This window comes from Bactrocera oleae, chromosome X (genome assembly GCF_042242935.1).
Source record: "Bactrocera oleae isolate idBacOlea1 chromosome X, idBacOlea1, whole genome shotgun sequence".
Lineage (NCBI taxonomy): Eukaryota > Metazoa > Arthropoda > Insecta > Diptera > Tephritidae > Bactrocera > Bactrocera oleae.
In genome coordinates this window covers 16,503,976-16,523,257 of record NC_091541.1, presented here as the reverse complement: position 1 = coordinate 16,523,257, position 19,282 = coordinate 16,503,976, and the positions used below count along the sequence as shown (strand labels likewise).

At 35.8% G+C, this 19,282-nt stretch overlaps 1 protein-coding gene and 1 pseudogene across 5 annotated transcripts in view; one reads left to right on the top strand and one right to left on the bottom strand.

The window, feature by feature from the left end:
• LOC106623764 (RNA-binding protein MEX3B) overlaps positions 1-19,282 on the top strand; it is a 680,038-nt gene that overhangs the window by 380,237 nt on the left and 280,519 nt on the right. The gene's annotated exons all lie outside the window — the stretch shown is intronic.
• LOC138858121 (uncharacterized) lies at positions 9,696-19,218 on the bottom strand (annotated as a pseudogene).

Here is a 19,282-nt window from a genome sequence, read left to right as displayed (position 1 = left end):
TGAAGGCAGCACTCATCCAGAAGAAGCCATCTTTGATCAACAGAGGCCGAATTGTGTTCCATCAGGACAACGCTAGGCCACACACGCCTTTGGTGGCGCGCCAGAAGCTCCGGGAGCTCGGATGGGAGGTCCAAATGCACCCACCTTATAGTCCGGACCTGGCACCAAGTGATTACCGTCTTTTCCTGTCCATGGCGAACGAGCTTAATGGTGAGAAGTTGGCCTCAAGAGAGACCTGTGAAAATTGGCTCTTCGAGTTTTTTGCCAATAGGAACGCAGCCTTCTACGAGAGGGGTGGAGGTAATGAAGTTGGCATCTCGTTGGCAACACGTTTACGAACAAAACGGCGCATATTTGACTTTGCACACAAAGTTATGATCTTTTGAAAAATCAATAAAAAACGGAACGAACTTTTTACTTTACCTAATATATATATAATTCAAAATAAACACGGACGATTGACTATAACTGATTTAATGGACATGTCTAACTTTAAGATATTATATATTATTAACATATTAAGTATCCAAAAATTATAAATGATAGCAAATACTATGAAGTAAGAGCAATCACACAAGAAGACGGTATATTAGTAATTGGCAAACAAATTGGAAAATGCAAAAAATAATATATTACTATAATATAAAAATTGAAAAAAAGAAATGATAAACAACATATTGTAAAATTAATAATACTTGCTAATTAGATATTTTGTCCAGAAAAAAAAGTAAATGTAAAAAAATCAAAGACAAAAATAAAGAAATGAAACTTGAAAATATTAATATTTTAGCTGAACGAATGAAAGCTTGTAAACATCATTCATTTTTGTAGTACATATTTGTAATTTTGTTAATAATGTACATAATTTATAGAATTGTAAAATTTAAAAAAATCTTATAAAACTTCTAAAATAAATAGAAATTTAGAATATCAAAAAATATCATATTACGCTATTTTGGATAAAATAAATAACCTATCGAAAAATTACACTAAATCGGGGACGATTCATCTTAGAGACGGGCGAGTTAACGGCATCCTCCACACAGTAGCTTAGCCCTAATTATAAATAAAATCATAATAATGAAAATTAAAGAAAACGCAAAATTGAGATGTATGTGATGAAATCTTTTGTGATTCCATGCTTCGTATTAAGAATTTTCAATAAAAAATTATAAAAAAACATTTATTTATTGAGACCTAATACAAAATCACAAAAAATGGTTTAAATTGTTTTTCCATATGTTTAACGGATACATGTATAATAATATTTAATTTTAATACATGTTGGATATTTTAATTTAAATGCCCGAAAATTGTTATTTTGTTCGATTTGGCTACAATGAAAAATGTTATAAAAAAGCTAACTTTAAGGCGCTCTCACACTGGAATAAGTTGGACTTCTCTTTATTCCTGAATAGGTTGATGCGGACGGGGGTCCACATTTTGTGTATGAAATTTTACTACTTCTTCTTGATAAAATATCATATAGAGCCTTTTTTTTTAATTGTTCAACTATATTCTAATTGCCACTCAACATGAAAAAATAATAATAGACCTGCTCGTTCGACGTCTGCAAACAGATTGATTATTTTTGATCGTGCGAATCTTGCCACACAGTAAACACACCAACACAATGTCATTTGAAGAGGGTCGTTTGATTGTGCCGTTTCACATTGGGATTCAAAAGAGTCTGATGTTTTTCAAATTTTCTTTTGGTGTCGCTCTGGGCATTCACACGGTCAAAAAGAGACCAGCAACTCGAGTCTAGTTTTTCTGCATTCCTTTTCACAAAATTTTTGTAAATATTTGTGCGGTTCGACTGCGCAACACTGCGTGCTGCGTATTTCATTTGTATGTTGAGATGATGGTCACACATTTTGCTTGCAATGAATTACCATGAATATGGTAGAACAATATGCATAATACAAGTACCTACCCGCTAAATAGTTTCAAAGAAATACTAAAGACGGGAATTTCCTAATCCACAAGAATGTATCGAATATCCGCTACTAATATTTTCAAGGCCAAATTTATAATAGGAATTTCCTAATCTTTAAGTATTAAAAACTCATAATTTCTTTGCTCCGTATTAAAAATTCATAATTTCTTTAATCTATTCCTTAATTTTCTCCTTATTTACAATTTGTCATAATATTTCTATTGTTCTATGCATACGTATTTGCATATTACATACAAAAATAGATAACAGAACTCAAATTTGCGATCGAATTCATTTGAAACCGACCGCTCTTGCAACCATTCAAAGAATTTGAAAGTGAAAAGGAATTCTGAAAAGGGTAGCAGCGAGCTGTTACGAACAAGAACACAAAGCGTGCCACCCGAACACGAGTGGCAGGGTCCCTTTGTATTTCCTCGTCGTCCCCTCGCCCACAATAAATTGGTATGAGACTCTTTTGAGTCCCTGTGTGAAACGGCACATTGTGGGCGCGCCCATCCCTGCTCATTAGCAATCAATGCTTCATTGTACTACTACTACTACTACTACTACTGTACTACATTAGTTTACGTAGGTATATCTATAAATGATAATGGTCCGGTGCGGTTTACATAAAATGTAAACAATAAAACAAATTACTGAATAAGCGAATATTGTAACTGACACTTATTGTATGAATTAGGCAAATAAGAAAATTGTATAAATAAGAGTAAATTGAAATAAAGAGATCAGTTATCCATCAGGATCACTCAAACTATCATATTTGATTTCTTCCGCGCGTTTGCGTAAAACTATATTTTTTAACACTTCCTACACGAAGGAAGTTAATTGGCGCCCAACAAGGTGGGGCATATGCTACATTTGTTAAGTGATATCCTAGTCAAAAAAAAAGGGAGAAAACAACAAGTATCCCTAGCCGAAAGGACAATCACGGTGACGCGTGTCGAAACTGCAAATCTAACAATCAAGTATCCTCTCGGGAGGAGAAAAGTACAAAAAAAAAACAAGGACGAATTCTCCAACAACACTACAATTACTAAATTCCACATTTGAATAAATGTTTTATAAAGCTTTAAAATTACTAAATTCCACAAGTGAATAACTATTTTACAACAACACTAAAATTACAAAATTCCACAAGTGAATAAATGTTTTACAAAACTTAAAAATTTCTAAATTCCACAAGTGAATAAATGTTTTACAAGAACATTAAAATTATTAAATTCCACAAGTGAAAAATTTTTTTACAACAACACTAAAGTTACTAAATTCCACAAGTGAATAAATATTTTACAAGAACACTAAAATTACTAAATTCCACAGTGAATAAATAGTTTACAAGAACATTAAAATTACCAAATTCCACAAGTGAATAAATGATTTACAATAACAAAAAAAAACTAGAATAAACAGAATAACACAAAAAAGAAGAATTCAGGCATTGCACGCTAAGCCGAAGCGTTGCCAACGAGGGACACAATTAATTAAAAACAAAACGACCAGGGAAGCCAAACAGCAATCAACACTGGCAAAGGAATTGAAACAGCAATCAACAAACCCCTTTAAAAAAGGACGAAAAGTAGTAAGTTAATACTTTAATATATTTATGATATATTTAATTTATAACAATAAAATTGTATACAAATTTTGAAACAATCCCAGTAATATAAAATATTTTAAGCCTAAGTACTGTGAGCATTGTAAATGTGAAACTTACAAGTACTTAAACTTATAAAAAAAAAAAACATGTTATAAATGAAGGCTCGCGATTCACCACCGCAACGGGGACCCTCCTGTTTTTAACATAAACTCAATTCTGCGATTCTGAACTCCAGATCCTCTAGAATAAAAGAGTTTCCTTTACTAGAAGGGATAAAAAAATTATTATAAAAAAAATTTAAAAATATATATATATACTAAAAAACTGTATGTCCAAAACTTTGAAAGTTTTAATAAATTAAATTAAAAAAACTATATGTCCAAAACCTTGACAAATGACAGAAGCCTCAAACAACAAGAAAGGAATAAAATTTTAAAAATCATAACAGATGAAAACATAGAAGAATATATTTTTTTAAATGGGAAATAATTCAAGTACACTAAAATACGAAAGGCTGTACTATTGTAATCATTGCAAGGGCGACCATTGAACTGAAACTTGCCCATATTTAGAACACACGAAAACTAAAATAATAAAAAATGGCTCTAAATAGTGAGAACGAGAATCTTGTTGCTAGACTAATAACTGCAACAAATGCTTCTCTTAGATTAGAATTAGAGGAGTTGCGAAGGCAACTACAGGATTAAACACAGTCAACTACAGTCGTTGATTATAAAATAGAAGTGATCGATCCACATATCAATTGTGATGAGTCACTTGAGGTGGTCAAATCACTACCAGAATTTAATGGAAAACAAACTAAATACGTTAGCTGGAGGGAATCAGCCAATAACGCAATGAGCTTGTATGTAAGGGGCAGCCGTAGATATTTTGCTGCATCAACTAAGCTAAGAAATAAAATTACAAACGATGCTAACGACATTTTATCCAATCACGGAACGGTTCTTAATTTCGAATGCCATTTTGGCACGCCTCGATTTTGCTTACGCGGACAAGCGACAAGCTCATATTATCGAAAAGCAGATAAGCATTTTGCGACACATATTCAATTATTGAATACTATAGGAAGGTCCATGAAAAATTAACTCTACTTATTAATAAAACGATAATGACTTTCGGATCGGATAGTGCCGAAACTAAAAAATTAAACGCAAAAAATAGGCGGGACGCGTTGCGTATATTTATAACAGGTGTAAATGGAAATTAAGCCAATATATTATTTTCACTATCACCAACTGATTTGCCAAATGCGTTGGCAAAAGCACAAGAATTAGAATCAAATAATATGCGAGCAATTTTCGCATCACAAGTCGGCAAAAATCCGAATTATTACAGACAACGTACTAACATCAATAACGGAAATTTCAATAATAATTTACGGTTTCCACAAACCCAATTTCAAAGAGGCTACAATCAAATGCCCTTACAACAAAACATACAGGCAAGACCTATCCCAATGGATGTCGATCCAAGTACTCGAATCTAAAACCGACCACATTATAATATAAATAATAATGTAGTAATGAATTTATGAGAATAAAAACGAATTAAATATATATAAAAGAGTAAAAACAATTAATGGATTTTCGATAATACGTTATTATCATTTAATTACTCTTTTTGGTAAAAGACAAATTTTTTACGAAATCGAAAATTTAGAAGCAGACTTTTTAATTGGATACAAATTTCTGAAAGAAATTAACGCAGTGATCAACTTGAAAGGAAAAAAGTTGATAATAAATAATGAAAAGGAAGAAAACATTCGATGCTTAAGAAATGAATCTGAGCAACATGAGAAAAAAGGAAATTTAAAAGATGAAAACATTAAAGGAAATATAATTACTTTGGGAGCAGATGATTCGATTAGAACAGAACGCAATTTATGCATTTGAAAAATTAAAACAACTACTAACCAATCAAGTAGAATTAACTCAACAAGACTTTAATAAAAAAATTATATTAGCAACCGATGCATTAGGTGGTGTATTAAGCCAAAATGGAAAACCTATTACATTTATCTCTAAAGCATTGAATTCCACAGAAAAGAATTATGTAACGTCTGAGAAAGAACTTTACGCCATAGTTTGGGCATTAATAACTTTAAGAAACTACGTTTATGGAGAATGAGATTTAGAAATAAATGTAGATCACCAACCTTTGACTTTCGCAGTCTTTTCGAGAAATCCTAATGTAAAAATGAAAAGACGACGTACCATTTTTGAGGAATATGCTCCAAAAATGATTTATAAACCGGGAAAAATTAATATGGTCGCGGATGCATTATCCCGACAAAACTTAAATAATACAACTGATGATTCATCAGAAATGGACACACAGCATTCAGCAGAAAGCTCTGACAATACACAAATTCAAGAAACTAAAAAACCATTGAATCGATTCAAGCCACACTTTACTTCTTAGTAAAGGTCGCTTTACCATTCACGAATCTATTAATAATTTTACTAAAACTAGGCATATTATTGAATATGATACACTTAAAAATTTAATGACTATTCTAAAAGAATTCTTACAACCAAATCTTGTAACTGCAATATATTGTACACTTGAAGACTTATATGAAATAAAGGTTAAATTAAAAGAAACATATACTAAAACATTTTTATATACAAAAAATTTTCCCATGGATATACCAAACAAGGAACCCCAGGGAACAATAATAGGGCAAACTCATAACAGAGCGCACAGGGGCTTTGACGAAAATATTAAACAAATCTCAACTTTTTGCTATTGGCCTATTATTGTAATAAAAATAAATATGATAGACATCCCATAAAAATAGCTATTGGAGAGGTCCCTATACCTAAAGAGGAGGGAATACAAATACACATAGATATATTTTATGCACAATCATTAAAATTCATTACATGTATCGATAGTTATTCAAAGTGTTTGGTTATTAAACAAACTGAAGATAGCATTAATTTAGAAGATAAAGTGTTAGATATTACAAGGGTTCAGTAATGTAAAGAGAATAACAATTGATAATGAACCAGGATTTACTACGGTTCAATTTAAATCCCTGTAACAATAATTGAAATATAACGATGTATAAAACAAGAATATAATTTAATCAGCTTTTCGGAATCAATAAATAGAGCCGCTCACCAATACAATAGAACTATACCTTCGGTACCTGATAAGAAACCATTCGAAGTCCTTTATAAAAAGGTCTCTCATGATAAGTTACCAGACAAACTCTTATTAGCACCAACTAGGATGTTAGAAAGACAAATTGAAAATAGATTTAACAAAACATATTTATGTGGAGATGTTATAATTGAAAAAATAATAGGGGAGAGAAATAAGCAAAAGCCTAGGTACAAGAAACAAGTAATAAAAGAAGATAATAAGGATACAATTAACTACAGAAATAGAATAGTACATAAAGATAATATTAAATCTTAAATATTAGGTTAAGTAAAAGGTTCGTTCGGTTTTTATCTAAGAGATGGCGTTATTGTCCATAGTATTAGTGTTACGTGTCGCATGTCATACTATACGGCGCTGAAAACATGTTTATTCGCGCTTAAAGTTTGTCTTTGACAGTTTTTCGATTGATTGACTTAGTACGTTGTGAGCGCTCGTTAAAGATGGACACCAGCAAAGAGAAAATTCGCTATATTTTACAATTTTTCTTCGATCAAGGCGAAAAAGCAGCCAAAGCGGCTGAAAAAAATAATTTTGTTTATGGGCCTGATACTGTAAACGAACGTGTAGCACAAAAGTTCCGTTCCGGTAATTTTGATGTCAAAGATGCACCACGCGTCGGGAGACCTGTCGTCGAAAATTGCGATAAAATCATAAAAATAGTGGAAACAGACCGTCACGTGAGCACTTATTTAATTGCATTTGCACAACCTTGGATTCAAAAAGAAGCTCGATGTTTGGTCTCCACACGAACTAAGGCAAAAAACATGATGGACCGAATTTCCATCTGCGAATCGCTGCTGAATCGCAACAAAATCGACCCGTGTCTGAAGCAGATTGTGACTGGCGATATAAAAAGGGTCACTTACGACAACATCGAGCGCAAACGGTCTTAGTCAAATTTCGGGGAAGCAGCCCAAACAGTGGTCAAGACCGGATTGACGGCCATGAAGGTTTTGCTGTGTTTTTGGTGGGATTGACAAGGAATCATCTACTGTGAGCTGCTCCCCTATGACCAAACGCTCAATTCGGCCCTCTACTGCCAACAACTGGACCGCTTGAAGGCAGCACTCATCCAGAAGAAGCCATCTTTGATCAACAGAGGCCGAATTGTGTTCCATCAGGACAACGCTAGGCCACACACGCCTTTGGTGGCGCGCCAGAAGCTCCGGGAGCTCGGATGGGAGGTCCAAATGCACCCACCTTATAGTCCGGACCTGGCACCAAGTGATTACCGTCTTTTCCTGTCCATGGCGAACGAGCTTAATGGTGAGAAGTTGGCCTCAAGAGAGACCTGTGAAAATTGGCTCTCCGAGTTTTTTGCCAATAGGGACGCAGCCTTCTACGAGAGGGGTGTGGGTAATGAAGTTGGCATCTCGTTGGCAACACGTTTACGAACAAAACGGCGCATATTTGACTTAAATCGGACAAATGCACACAGAGTTATGATCTTTTGAAAAATCAATAAAAAACGGAACGAACTTTTTACTTTACCTAATATATATATAATTCAAAATAAACACGGACGATTGACTATAACTGATTTAATGGACATGTCTAACTTTAAGATATTATATATTATTAACATATTAAGTATCCAAAAATTATAAATGATAGCAAATAATATGAAGTAAGAGCAATCACACAAGAAGACGGTATATTAGTAATTGGCAAAAAAATTGGAAAATGCAAAAAATAATATATTACAATAATATAAAAATTGAAAAAAAGAAATGATAAACACCTATTGTAAAATTAATAATACTTGCCTATCAGATATTTTGTTCAGAAAAAAAAATAAATGTAAAAAAATCAAAGACAAAAATAAAAAAATGAAACTTGAAAACATAAATATTTTAGCCGAACGAATGAAAGTTTGTAAACATCATTCATTTTTGTAGTACATACTTGTAATTTTGTTAATAATGTACATAATTTATAGAATTGTAAAATTTAAAAAAATCTTATAAAACTTCTAAAATAAATAGAAATTTAGAATATCTGAAAATATCATATTACGCTATTTTGGATAAAATAAATAACCTATCGAAAAATTACACTAAATCGGGGACGAATCATCTTAGAGAGGGGGGAGTTAACGGCAGCCTCCACACAGTAGCTTAGCGCTAATTATAAACAAAACTGTTTCTGTGCATTTAGCAATAATAGAGCTTCTCAATAAGCATCTTTGCTTATTTAAGTAATCAATAATCTTTCTCATTTAGCTAAGACCACAGCTTCTTAATAAGTATTTTTGCTTATTTAAGTAACCAATATTCTTTTTCATTAAGCTAAGACCACCCATAAAATGTAAACAATAAAACTAATTACTGAATAAGCGAATATTGTAACATACACTTATTGTATGAATTAAGCAAATAAGAAAATTGTATAAATAAGAGTAAATTGAAGTAAAGAGATCAGTTATCCATCAGCATTACTCAAACTACCATATTTGATTTCTTCCGCGCGTTTGCGGAAAACTATATTTTTTTTAAACTTCCTTAACGAAGGAAGTTAATTTGCATCAACTGGTGTTTGCTTGCGGGATATTCATTTTTTAGATTGATCCATTGTGAAATAACGTGCTTCTTTTGAATAGGAGTGTTTGGCAAAGGCACTGAAAACATTCGCACTATTACAAAATTCAATGAGCGTAATTTTTGTTGAATTAATAACACTAGAAAGTGCTGTTTCGTTCGTGAATGGCTTAGGCCGTTTTCGAGATGCACAAAGAAATAATCGGCCCTTTCTCGTTGTCGTTGTAAAACGAAATAAGAACAGCTATGTAGTATTTCTGTTGGCCTTATCGACATTTATCGAAAACGAATTGGTATTCCCCATTTTGAAACGACTATGATAATGACATAGAAACCGTCGTTTTTTGTCGTGGTAGTAATTGAGAGCGAGATAGAAACGAGCGCGATTATTTGAAGTTAAGTTCACCACTTACTTGCCACTTTATAATTCCGCGTATGTAAATTAAAAAATTGTATATTTTTCCGGTTTGGAAATGTTTACAAAACTGTTTATTTATTAATAATTATGACGAGATTATCTTCACGCAATCACTCCCTGGTCGCATACCAGTGGAGAGGTACTTAAAAGAATATAAAAAAAAATGAAGAAAATGCGGTTACGCGCCAAAGACAAGTCCGGTGTTTTTTCGACGACAATCGCTGAGAGAAAGAGGATTGTCCGCTTCGCGGACAGATATTTTTGTACTGTTTTGTTGTGTAGAGATCCTACTGTGTGTGTGTATGCGGCTGCTTCCAATAGTGTAATGCATTTGTATGTGTTGTGTGGTGTATAGGTGTTTTGATGTTTCCAGGTGTGGGATGTGTGCCAGTGTTGTCTTGTGAGTGGTGTGTTGTGTTTTTCGGGGCGGGAAGCTTGACTCATTTAGCCATCCCGGCCCCCCTAGGCGAATGTTCAGCCTAGCAGTCGCTGTAGCTGTTGCAACGTTGCCACAACGTTGCTGAGTCCGGACGTGCGACGATAGTGCGGCCTACGCCTAGTCGGTGGTACGTTGTGCTGACGCCATGGACGGGACTCCGATCGGGGTGCCGTTCTTCGGCGACGTGCCACACGATTGGTTTGCTGCGGTCGGTTTGCACCGCGGATTCGTGGGGCAGGCTGCCGATTGACCTCTCGCCTCGGAGTACGGTGAAGCAACGTGTGATGCTGCCTGCCACACATTTGGCACAAAGCACCGGAGTCGCATTCCTGCGTCGTGTGTGTATGCGCCAGACAATTGTTGCAATGCCCATGCGCCTGGGCAACCTGTGGCGTTGTGTCGGCGACATGCCCTTGAAGAGCCCACAGTGCTGCAACTTGTGTGAACGGCAACAAAGGGGGCATCGGATGCGATGGGGCGCCTCTGGTGGAGACGGAACGGCTGCGGAGGCTCGAATACTAGTACGAGCGGTGGTTGACGGTGCAGTTGCGGCTGGTGTTCGGGGCGCCGCGGTTGGCATAATCCCAAGGCGAGGCACCGTGATGGCCGATCGCATTGTTGGCGTTGGGGTGGAATGCATCTCTGTATCCATATCTATCTGTATGGAGAAAAAGGCGTGTTTAGATACGATTCAGTGGTATAGAGTATGGATATATTTCTATATGTGACCAACTTTATTTGGTTTGGTGATCGTACTAGTCTACCCATTATTTTATTAGTATATGATGGTAATTTGTCATGTTATATTTGCGGTTTTTTAATTAGACGGATATTTCGATTTTTTTTTTCTTGTAGGTATTATTGAACGGATGGTTTACTACATGCGTTTTCGCTATTATTTGAGATTGGCAGGAAGCATAGTTTAACGAGCGGTCTGGTTAGCGTTCCGTTTCGAGTACGGAGGTCAACTACTCGTATATGACCGTCGGAACCATGATGCAGCTTCTCTATGCAACCAAGTCGCCATTCTGTAGGGGGAAGACAATCGTCATGGATTAAGACAAAATCTCCAAGCTTTGGCGCCTTTTCGGGAGTTTTCCAGCGGTACCTTTTATGAAGGTCCTTTATATACTCCTCCTTCCATCGGCGGCTGAAATCATGATGGAGAATTTTAATTCTTTCCCATCTATTTTGTAAGGATAGCGACTCCACGCCTGGCTCAGGTATGGCCAGAATGGGTGCTCCTTTTAGAAAGTGCCCTGGAGTTAGGGCTGTGAGATCTGAGGGATCTTGCGAGAGTGCCGTTAGTGGCCGTGAATTGAGAACGGCTTCAATGCGAATTAATAATGTTGTAAATTCTTCATAATTAAATTTGTAGTTTCCAGCTACTTTTTTAAAGTGGGATTTGAAGCTTTTTACAGCTGATTCCCATAAACCACCCATATGAGGAGCGCTTGGAGGGATAAACTGCCAGTTAATACCTTGGTGAGCGTATTTTTGTACAATTTCAGGTGAGACTTGCCTAACAAAGTCCACGAACTGTTTTTCTGTGGCTCTTTGAGCTCCTATAAATGTCTTGCCATTGTCGCTCATGAGTTTTGACGGAAAACCGCGTCGTCCGACGAAGCGAGCAAATGCCGCGAGAAAAGCCTCCTTTGTCAGATTCGTACATAGCTCGAGGTGTACTGCTTTTGTCGTAAAACAGACAAAGACAGCCACATAGCCTTTCATGAGGGTGGGAGACCTTAACATGGATGCCTTTATCTGAAAAGGCCCAGCAAAGTCGACACCTGTAATGGTGAAAGGCAGAGCGAAGTTACAGCGTTCCGGTGGAAGTGCTGCCATAATCTGCGTTCGCATCTTCTGCTTATGCATAGTGCAGATCTTGCACATGAAAATGCATTTCTTTATTTTGGGCTTGAGTCTTGGAATATAAAACTCTTGACGGACTATTTGTTGCATGAGGCGATGTTCTGCGTGTAGCAAAAGCACGTGGACATAGTGAAGGTATAAGGTGGCAAGTTGCGATTTCTCTGGGATAACTATGGGATGACGTTCGTTATACGTCAGGCTGGAATTGGCAAGCCGACCATTCGCACGGAGTACTCCTTTCGTGTCAATGAATGGATTTAAGACTAAGAGTGAGCTCTTTTTATCTATCGGCTTCGATTCTCTTAGTAATAATATTTATCGGCTGAAATAACGCGCTTGCGTAGATGCGATAAGAGCGACCTTTGCTTTTTGTAAGTCTAGGTGCGTCACTGTATCGCATTGGGAGTGTAATGAAGTTACTCCCTTAAGTTTAATTTTGAGTCGCTCTATGAACTTGAGCATGTAAGCGATTACCCTGAGGGCTCGGGGATACGAGGAAAATCGCTCAAGGATGTCATTATCCTGCGATGTTGCGTGAAAGGAGTCGATTTTTCGACTTTCTGGGGCTATTATATTGCGCATGGGCGATTGTGGCCAAGAATCAGGAGATTCTGTTAACCATCGGGGGCCATTCCACCAGAGGGTGGTGGTGACAAGGTGCAGGGGTTTGCACCCTCTTGTCCCTAGATCAGCAGGATTGTCAGCACTGGCTACATGTCGCCAAGTGGCTGATCCTACTAGGTCAAGTATTTGAGACGTTCGGTTCGAAATATACGTCTTCCATGCATGTGGTGGTTTTTCTAACCATGCTAATACGATTTCGGAATCGGACCATAGATATAATTTATATTGTGCCATGTTTAAATGCGTTTGTACGATGGACACTAGTTTGGCTAGTAATAGCGCTCCACATAATTCAAGTCGTGGTAGACTTATTGTTTTTAAAGGAGCCACTTTTGCTTTTGCTACTAGTAAGTGGCATGTGGTCGCAGTGTCGCTTTGTGTGCGAACATATATAGTTGCGCAATATGCCTTTTCAGAAGCGTCACAGAAGCCGTGTAGTTCGACTTTGTGCTCTGGGGCATAATTTACCCATCGTGGGATTTGTATCTGTGAGATATCATTTAGATTGCTCGCAAACTGGGACCACTTTTCTAAACGAAGTGGTTTTACTTGTTCGTCCCAGTCGGTTCCATCTAACCATAATTCTTGTATTAGGATTTTGGCTTGTATCATAATTGGCGAAAGCCATCCTGCGGGGTCGAAAAGTTTTGCCACAGAGGATAGAATTTGTCGCTTTGTTATGGCGGATAATGCAGATATTGACTCTGTCGTGTATGAAAACTGGTCAGATATCGCATTCCATTGGATCCCCAGAGTTTTTGTTGTACTTTCCTTTTCGAATTTAAGGAAATTAGTATCTAACAAATTTTCATGCGGTATATTTTTTAATATATTAGGGTGATTCGCCGTTATCTTTTTCAACGGAAACCCTGCGGTTTTGAGGGCTTTTACCACTTGTGAGAGTGACTCGTATGCTTGTGGAAGACTGTGACTTCCAGACAAGATATCGTCTACATATGTTTGTGTTTTTAACACTTTGGTTGCCAGAGGAAATTCTGACTTTGTGTTTTCTGCCAGTTCGTGGAGTGTTCGAATGGCTAAATATGGAGCACAGTTGACGCCAAAGGTAACTGTTTTAAGTTTATAGTCGCGTAGTGGACTATTGGGAGATTTTCGGAAAATAATTCGCTGAAAATCTTGATCGTCTTTATGTACGACTATTTGTCTATACATTTTTTCGACGTCTCCGTTAAATACGTATTTGAATATACGCCAATTTAAAATGAGTAGCATTAAATCTGGTTGGAGCGTGGGTCCCGTAAATAGGATATCATTTAGGGAATTCCCGGAGCTGGTGGATCTTGATGCATTAAAGACAACTCTTACTTTAGTTGTTTTTTTGTCTGGCTTTATCACTGCATGATGCGGCAAGTAAAATGAGTAGTATTTGCCGTTGATGATTTTTTCGCATGGGCTTACTTCCTCCATGTGGTCTAAATGGAGGTATTCTTCCAACACACCATCACATACTGGTTTGAGTTCGCCTTTTTTAAGTAGGTTTTTTTCCATACTTTGAAACTGCTGTATTGCAGAGGTGCGAGAGTGACCTAAGGCGATTGTGTTGGGAAATTGTTGTTTTAGTGGTAGTCGTACGACATACCGACCATTATCTGATCTAGTAGTTGTGGCTTTGTAAAAGTCTTCACAATACTGATCTTCAGGGGTTGTGATTGATATGGGGGGGAGTTCTTCTAACTCCCAAAATTTTTTCAATTGTGAATTGAGGTATTCGTTTGAGATTTCCTCAACCTGAGTGGTCATGGTGGTAACTGGTTCCGAAACTAGTCCACTTAGGATCCACCCAAAAATAGTATTTTGTGCCAGAAGTGTATTTGAAATTTTCTCAATACCTTCGAGTATAATCTGTGGTATGAGATCGCTTCCTAATAGAAGGTCTATTTGAGCGGGAGTGTTGCAGTTGGGATCTGCTAGCTTTAGGTGTGAAACCTTTTGCCAATGCTTGCTATTTATGTGATAGCTTGAAAGCATATTTGTAAGTTGCGGTAAGACTATAGCTTCTGCTTGTATGTGCTTATCCGCTTGGGGGGAAATTAAGGTAATGGAGCAGATTTTATTAGAGTTTTGAACTACTCTTCCGCCCATTCCTGTAATTTCAAAGTTGGCTTGTTTTGTTGGCAGTTGTAGCCTATTTTGTGCCCTAGACGCTATGAAAGATCGTTGTGATCCTTGGTCTATTAAGGCCCTAAGTTTAAACAGTTCTCCTCGGTGTTCGATGGAGACGACTGCTGTTGGTAGTAGTACCCTACTTTGGTTTTCGCTGTGTAGCGTTTGGGTTTTTAATGCCTTTGATCAGCATGGTGCTTCTTGGCAATTATCGGGATTTCGCACTTCGGGATTTGCTATTGCAACTAAACCCGTGGCTCTTTTCATATTTGCGCTGTTTGGGGGTGAGCTGGAAAAATTGTTATAATGAAGCATAGAATGATGTCGTTTATGGCAATAAACGCAATTAAATTTGCTTTCGCACTCTTTAAGTGTATGCGCATGTGACAAGCAGTTTGTACAAAGTCTCTTTGTTTTTACAAAATTGTTCCGGTCGATAATATTCAATTTTTTGAATCTCTCGCAAGATTTGAGCTTATGCCCCCCTGTACATAGTTCGCATGACGTTTGTTTGTACTGTTCGGATGTGAACGTTTGATTTTTGAAGAAGCTTCTATTTACATTGTTGTTGGTACTGGCTTGGGGTCTGTGGAAGCTTCTATTTAGGTCATGTTGAACGGGTTTCGTTCTGACCATTTTTTTATCTACCCTTTCTGCGATTTCATATTGGGTAGTTAGGAAATCTTTCATTTGTTGCCACGTGGGGCATTTTCTTCGTGATGAGAGCGATTGTTCCCATAGAAGTAATGATTTTTCTGGTAATGCGGCAGTGCATATGTTTACCAGTATTGGATCCCAGCTGTCTGTGGGAATATTTTGTGTCGATAAAACCGACAAACAATTTGAAACAGTGGATTGAAGTTTGATAAATTCTTCACTAGTTTCCCTTTGAATTTTTGGCAAGTTCATTAATATCGATATTTGTTTATCGACCAATATTCTTTCGTTTTCGAATCTTGATTTAAGAGCTTCCCAAGCCAGATTGAAATTATCGTCATTTAGTGCGAACTGTTTGACTATGACGCCTGCTTGACCTTTTGTTTTGTATCGGAGGTGATACAATTTTTGTGCGTTTGTTAATTTTGGATGGTTTATGTAAACGGCAGTAAACATGTCTCGGAAGGACGGCCATTGTTCATAACCACCATGAAATATTTCTGTGTCACATGCGGGCACCTTGAGATGGATGCCTGAACTTGCCTCTTGACTTTGTACTTGTGGCAGCTCTACTCGCTGATGTGGAGTAGGTGCAATTGCTTTTATTAGCTTTAGCTGATCGGAAATCATTGCTTTAGTTTCTTCGAACTGGTCTAAGCAGTTTTCATATTTGGCGTAAGCCGAGGACTTAAAATTTTCTGGTAGATCTGAGTCGTCAGATTCTACTATGGCGTCATATGAAGCTTGGAGACGTATCCAAAAATTGTCGAGATTTTCCTTTTTGATTTCTAATGCCGATTCAGAATTATCTTGAATCGGAGAAGATGAAAATCGAGTGCAGTATCTTATTAAACTGTCACTCTCAGCAATGAATTTACTATATGTAATGTCTTTCCCCCTTTTTTGTTTTGTAGCACCTTGCTTTGAGCGTGTAGCTTCTGCAGGTGTACATGGACTTTTTTCGTCCGAAATCATTTTTGGTACTTTTAGTAGTTGTGTAGATTTAGAATCTTTAGAATCTGCGTTCATTTAAAAAAGTTCAATTAATAAAATGATTTCTCTCAGTGTAAACTGATTAAATTTAAGCGAAATTCGTAATTGTAACGCGTAATCTCTTTTATATAAATAAGAGAATCAGTAAATCGGTTTATATATTTTTTTTTGTAAATCGGATTAAATAAGATAGCGTGTTTTGTTGTTACGGTATTTATTTATTATTTTTCTCGATTGTATTGTTTATTTCAATAATTATTCAAAAATTGCAAAATCTATTTTGTTATATCTTTTTTGTGTTCGTATGCGTTATAGGGTATACCTATAAGCGAATTAGTATGTGTCAATGAGAGCTCGTATAAGAGATCAATGTACTTTATACATATGTATGCAATCCTACTTGTTTTTTGGTTGCCAAGAAACAAGGGGTATTGCCGGATTTGTGCCTATATGGACTTTGAATATGAATAATATTATAGAATTGTATTTGGACGCAATCCTGCTTGTTTTTGTCTCGGCAACAAGGGGTATTGCCGAGTATGTGCCAAATTGGACTTTGGAATATAATAAATTAAATTGTATAGAAGCAATGTATATAATATTGTTCACAATTTTTTATTATTGCTATTTATTTATTTATAGAATTATAAATAATAATTTTTTTTTTTTTTTTTAAGAATTCGTTTTTTCTTTACCGAACCGTTTAAAATGTTTTTTTTTTTTTTTCGAATGCGCTTTTTTAAGTTCTTTAACTTTTAGTGGTACCCTAGTAGGGTATAATAATATGTCCCGTACTTGTATGAGTATATATGTAAACGAGCGGACGTTGTTTCTCCGTTACGAAAGAGCGCATAAACGTAATTAGCAACAAAGTTATCCTATGTGCACTACGATTCGTAAATATGCACTCTCGGTATATGAATGTAAATATGTACGTATGTAAAAGAGTAAAATAATGTACGTATATTTTATATGTTTAAAAATTTAATTTTTTATTTTCTTTGCCTTTCTCTCTCTTCTCTTTCTTGTAGTTAAATATAATATGTTAATAATATTACGAATATGTACATATTTGCAAGCGCTCAAAATTATAAGTGCTAAAAATTTTGGTATATATTGTGCAAAATATGTAAATATGTATGTAATTAGAGATGTGGCATACAGGTAAGAAATTCTTTAAATTTTTTTTGTTTTTTGAGAATATTGTTCTTATATCTCTTTTTATTCGTTATATGTTGCTATGTGGGTATATGTATATGTGTTTGTTTTTGTGTTTTTTATTTGCCTTTGCTTACTTGTTTTAGGCAATCCTGCTTATTACTTGATCAAGCATAAGGGGTATTGCCGGATATTTTTGCAAGTGGAGTACTTGAATTTCATATATATGTATATATCATATATAGTGTTTGGGATTTGGTATATTTTGTGTTAAATACACGAAGATAAGCTTTTCTAGGCAATAAATATGTATATATTTATATATAAATGTGTAAATATTTATTTATATATATATATAAATATTATATATATATATATAGAATATATATATGTATATTATATGTATGGAATTTTTTCGGTAAAACCCGAAATACCGCAAATTCAACAGTTTGGCGACCGTTTTTGTAAACCGTAATAAATATACATATACCCTGCAGTAATGAGGTACAAAATGGAATCGATACAACTCACTTGAATATCCGTCAAGGGATTTTGGGGACTATAGCCTGTATCTTGTATGTGTATCTTGTATGTGGATGCCTGTAGGTGTATCCAATCCTTTCCTGGGTTGTTCCTTGGGGTTTTTGCTTGGTTTTTGTTGAATTACTTTCGCGCCCGTTTGATATGTTAATATGTATATATACATATATATGGGTTTTAATTCGCGCCCGTTTTTATTTGATTGTATTTTGTTTTTCCGCGCCCGTTTTTTTTTTTTTTTTTTTTTTGTCACTGCACTGTTATATTATGCACCAAAAGCATATGTGTATATATATATATATATTTTTGCTGTTGTGGTCACTGCACTTTTTTTGCACCAAAGCATATGTATATATATATATATATATTTTTGCTGTTGTGGTCACTGCACTTTTTTTTTCTTCTGCCTTTTTTTTTTTTTTTTTTTTTTCCAGTACACTTTGTTGTTGGCTTCTCCGTTTATATATACATATGTAAATCACTTTTAAGCACTTTTCATATATATATTTTATTTTTTATTTTAGTTGTTTGTCACCACCAATCACCACCAATGTTAACACCACCAATTTTTTAAGGTTTTCCACCCTTATTTTTACTAAAATTTTTTTTTTTTTTTTCACTATAGTGCCATTCGGAATGGCTCGAAGGACCAATGTTAAGTTCACCACTTACTTGCCACTTTATAATTCCGCGTATGTAAATTAAAAAATTGTATATTTTTCCGGTTTGGAAATGTTTACAAAACTGTTTATTTATTAATAATTATGACGAGATTATCTTCACGCAATCACTCCCTGGTCGCATACCAGTGGAGAGGTACTTAAAAGAATATAAAAAAAAATGAAGAAAATGCGGTTACGCGCCAAAGACAAGTCCGGTGTTTTTTCGACGACAATCGCTGAGAGAAAGAGGATTGTCCGCTTCGCGGACAGATATTTTTGTACTGTTTTGTTGTGTAGAGATCCTACTGTGTGTGTGTATGCGGCTGCTTCCAATAGTGTAATGCATTTGTATGTGTTGTGTGGTGTATAGGTGTTTTGATGTTTCCAGGTGTGGGATGTGTGCCAGTGTTGTCTTGTGAGTGGTGTGTTGTGTTTTTCGGGGCGGGAAGCTTGACTCATTTAGCCAGAAGTGAATATGAATAACTACTGGAAAAAATCCTGCGTATGCC